Raw genomic sequence first — 5,370 nt, forward strand, 5'->3', positions numbered from 1 at the left:
CCACAATGCCTGGCAATTTTTTTGTTGCAGTTGTTTTGTTGTCCTGGCTCACCTGGGCGAGGTTTGAACCCTCCACCCTTGGTGTATGTGGCTGGCGCCTTAACCACTGTGCTATGGGCACCAAGTCAAATCATTACCTTTCAAGTATACTTTCAAGTCATCTTTTTCATCAAATTATGTTGAAATTGTTATTTCAGGCTGGTGCAGTGGTTCACATCTGCAATCCTAGCACTTTGGGAGGCCAAGTTGGGTGGATAGCTTGAAGCTCAGGAGTTCACGACCAGCACTCTGCCCAGGGTGACAGAGTGAGACTCGGTCTCAGAAAATAATCAATCATAAGTAAAAAAAACAAAACCCAAACAAACAAAGATCAAGAGAACATTTGGTTGCTAATGTCACATTTCATCCAAGTCAGTACTTTAGTAAATAACCTACTATCAACATTTCTTCTCTTTCTTTTTTTGAGACAGAGTCTCATTTTGTGCCCCTTGGTAGAGTGCCATTGCGTCACAGCTCACAGCAACCTCAAACTCCTGGGCTCAAGTGATTCTCTTGCCTCAGTCTCTCAAGTAACTGGGACTGTAGGCATCCACTACAAAACATGGCTATTTTTAGAAGTGGGATCTTGGCTCTGGCTCAGGCTGGTCTCAAACCCCTGAGCTCAGGCAATCCTCCCACCTCGGCCTCCCAGAGTGCTAGGATTACAGGCGTGAGCCACCACCATAGGCCCTCAACATTATTTCTTAAAACAAAAGACATTTTAATATCAAAAGTAGAAAGATGTAATTTCAGAGTAAAACCATTAAATTAAGCAAATTGAGTTTCATTCAAACTCAGTATATACTCCTTATTTTTCCAATTTGCCAAGTACCAGTAAAAACAGAACCATAGACCAGTGGTTCTCAACCTTCCTAATGCTGCGACCATTTAATACAGTTCCTCATGTGTGGTGACTCCCAACCATAAAATTATGAAGTAGCAACGAAAATAATTTTATGGTTGGGGTCACCACCCCATGAGGAACTGTATTAAATGGTCGCAGCATTAGGAAGGTTGAGAACCAATGCCATAGGCAGTCACAAGTCCATAGACCAGTAGCTTGGATTCATTCCCGTAAGTTCCGTATGTTTATTATTGAGACCACAGAAAACTTTATGCTTTAACCACTTTAATCTAGTCTTTCCTACAATTCCCTTCACAGTGTTACCTTTGTATGTTGCTATCTCAGCTTTTATAAATAATCTTATGAAATATCCTACATTTACTTTTAAAAGTGTTCCTTTTTCATTATACTGTGCAATGAACTACATGATAGAATTTAGCCATTCATTGTCTTTGTCTTCTCTGAGGAACTGATAGGGGTTTGGTCTGGGTCCTTTTCGTAAGTTTGTAACTTAATTTTTCTGGCTTCCAGGAAGCTCAGAGCCACCACTGCAGCTCAATTACAGAAATTCTTTGTATCCCTATAACTAGCATACATATATTTCCTCTTTTTCCTTAATTTATATTTTCTATTTCTGTTTTACTCTCCTATTGGGCTTGTTATAACTCTTCACCCTGGCTTTCTAGGTAGATGTGGTTTATAAATTCATAACTTAACTAGTGGTCTCATTACTTTCCACTAATCTCCATATCCATTGCCTCTGTTTTACTGTAAGTTTCTTGAGTGCGGGATCAATGATTGATTCACCTTTGTGATGCTTTATGGTGTTTAACACATAGCAGATGACCTCAATGCATAAGTGGCTCACTGACTGGCTGGCTGGATCAGATCTCTCACTTGGCTAGATATATCATTTTTGTGTTATGTGTTAAATATTTTAGGAACTATATAAAGCAGAAAAACCTATGTAACAGTGAATGCAGGAAGTCATTAAGTGTTAAGACATCTAATCTTAAAATAAGGCCATATTCCCAATTGCTGGAAAACCATTAATGATTTCTGAAGCAACATCAGCGTATCTGCCACATGCAAAACTATGAAAAAAAGCTGTACTTGTACTTAAAGATGTCTCTTCCCACACGGAAATGTTGAAAAGATATTTGTAATGTTGCCAGGTTTCATTTTACTTGATTTATCTGACATTCTGTCAGCTTAACTAGAATATCTGGCTTTATCACATATTTCATTCAAGAATGTCACGCCATTTTCATTCTTGCTAGCTCTCTCATCCTTAACCTGCTTACATTCTGCATCCCACATTCTAATAGTGTCCTGTTTTGGAAGGAAATTCTCTCATTGAGAGTAAGGTAGGAGAGTCAACTCTCCTTTATTTTCAAATTCAGATACACAATGATCACTGTTTTACAAGTCTATGTACTAATTACTAAAGGGACTCAGAAATACACAGCCTACTGGAGTATGGATCATCTACAAAGCATTTTCTCAGTACTCACCCAAGAGCTCATTGTCTGGACAGTTTTCTGCATCATGAATAATGTAACTATGGGCAAATGTGGGACTGGGGATAAGGGAGCCTAAATAAACTCTTCCAAGAATTTTTACACTTGAAAGAGAGAAAGGTATGCATCTAAAAAAAAAACACACACACATTAGCAGCACAGGAAATGAATCTGAATCATGTGAGCATTACAGAAGACAGAACTTGGAACCAACATGCTCGGCAGTTATTGAAAAAGATTCTACTAGGTATTTTCAGATCATGACTAAGAGGGCAAAAAGCTACTGCAATGGAACTCCTTCATAAAAGAAAAGAATGGCTAAAGACAGTTCAAGGATGATATGACATGTTTTGGAAAGAAAGTAACTATGTTCAAAAGACATACCTCAGGGCTGAGTGCTGTGGTTCACACCAGTAATCCTAGCCCTGTAGGAGGCCAAGTTGGGTAGATCTCCAGAGCTCAGGAGTTCAAGACCAGCCTGAGCCAGAGTGAGACCCTGTCTCTACTACAAAATATAAAAATTGGCCAAGCATGGTGGCGCACACCTGTAGTCCCAGCTCCTCGGAAGGCTGAGATCCCTTGAGCCTAAGAGTTTGAGGTTTCTGTGAGCTATGATAATGCCGTGACACTCTACCCAAAGTGATGGAGTGACACTTTGTCTGGAAAAAAGGAGACATAGCTCAGGTAGCTGTGTCACCCAGAACCCAAAGCAATTCAGATGAACATTAATTACCAGCCACTGAGAAAAAGGATGTTTTCCTCATATCGGAAATGATCTTGTTCTTTATGGCTATTATATCTATACTCTGGTTCACCTAACATGTAAATCAAGGCTGCTTTCATTCACTATTATTATTTTGATTTGCACATCTTGTCATAACAAATAGTTGAATTTTTTTAAAAATCTCTTGATGAATTAATTGCTCCCAGAAGCGATTATCTTTTAGTGCCAGAGGTCAAGGGAGAACTGAGGGGCAGTGAAAGGAGATCAAAATAATATGGTGCCGCTGGAGAGATTCAGCATCATTTACTGGCAGAAATATAAAGACTTTCCAGCATTCAGACTTTGCATTTGGCCTTTCAAAATGCACTGAAATTGAAGCCAAAATGTTGGGGTGCAGCTTATGTAACCACCTGACTCTGAAGTTGTTCAGAAATAACCTTTTTGTCCAGCACTTGGTTCTAAAGATAACAGATAATGTTCGGAAGTTGGATTGTAGGAGGGGGGTAATTCCTACCTGAATTGCATCTTTAAATTTTTTTAAATTAAAACCACATGTCCGTTATACAAATATAGTGCAAAGTTTTGGAAATGATATCCTTATATAAGAGTATTCACTTCTAACTACATTGTGATCTGCAGGTGCTCGGTAGAAACCTCTGCTATTGTCTCAAGGCAGTGTCTGTCAATCCAATTTAATGATCATAAAGAGCTTTCTCTGACTCTAAGGACCAAGGGTTCATTCAGGCACATCCCGTAGGGAGGTTTCTTAGTTGGGAAGCAGGAGATCTGTGCCCAGGGGTCCTTTCATTATATCCCTTTAACACTTTAAAACCAAAATTCTGCTACCTTTTATGAAACCACAGAGAAATGATTTTTTTTTAATTTATAACTGAATATCTTAGCTGTGAGGTTACAATCCACAAAGACTGAAAATACTTTAAAACTTAGCACAGGCCAAGCACAGTGGCTCACACCTGTAATCCTAGCACTCTGGGAGACGGAGGCGGGAGGATCCCTTGAACTCAAAGAGTTTAAGAACAGCCTGAGCACAAAGCAAGCCTCATCTCTGCTAGAAATAAAAAAAATAAAAAAAAAAAAATAGCCGGTGTTGTGGTTTGCACCTGTAGTCCCAGCTACTTGGGAGGTTGAGGCAGGAGGATCGCTTGAACCCAAGAGTCTGAGGTTCTTGTGAGCTAGGCTAACACCGTGGCACTCTGGTCTGGGTGACAGACTTAGATTCTGGCTAAAAAAACAAATAAGAAACAGCAAAAAATAAAAAAAAATAAAAAAAACCTTAGCACAGCACTAGGTACTCAATGGGCACAAAATAAATACAAGATGGTGGTGATGATGGCAGAAATTCTATCTCTTTGGGCACTTAGAATTAGTAGAAGAGTGATGCATTTTGCAAAATATTTGTCTAAATCTGGTCATAACTTACTCATTAATTTGTGGCAAATCCCCTTTGAGCATCTCCAGTCTCTTAAATTGTCAATATGTATTATGATCCTATTTTACTTTTAAATGCCACTGGAAGGTAGTTATTTCTGTAGTGGAGCTATTCTCTTTTTTTTTTGAGACAGAGCCTCAAGGTGTCGCCCTGGGTAGAGTGCCCTGTCATCACAGCTCACAGCAGCCTCCAACTCCTGGGCTAAAGCGAGTCTCCTGCCTCCTCCACCTCCCAAGTAGCTGGGACCACCGGCGCCCACCACAACACCCAGCTGTTTTTTGGTTGCAGCTGTTTTTTGGTTGCAGCCGTCATTGTTGTTTTGGCAGCCAGGGCTAGATTCGAATCCGCCACCTTAGTTGTATGTGGCTGGCGCCTTAGCCACTTGAGCCACAGGCCCCGAGCTAGAGCTATTCTTTAGATAGGAAAACAAACTTTTTTTATAAACTTCATAAAGTCATCATCTACAATAATACACCTTCCTTCATTTTTGCATCCAATGTATTTTCCAGCTTTGTCTCAGAATTATTAATAGGAATTAGGTAATGTCTTATATACGGAACAGCTCAAGCATAGTCACAGTGTCCTAATCCTTCTAGTATAAGTATCTAAGAGGCACTCTGAGAAATGGTATTCCCATTTTGTTTTCTTTTTTTTCTTTTTCTTTTTTTTTTTTTTTGAGACAGTCTCATTCTGTCTCATTGTCCTGGGTAGAGTCCTGTGGTGTCATCACAGCTCACAGCAACCTTGAACTCTTGGGTTCAAGAGATCCTCTTGCCTCAGCCTCCTGAGTAAC

This window comes from Otolemur garnettii, unplaced genomic scaffold, assembly GCF_000181295.1.
Source record: "Otolemur garnettii isolate 467f Iridium unplaced genomic scaffold, OtoGar3 scaffold00157, whole genome shotgun sequence".
NCBI classification, from domain to species: Eukaryota; Metazoa; Chordata; class Mammalia; order Primates; family Galagidae; genus Otolemur; species Otolemur garnettii.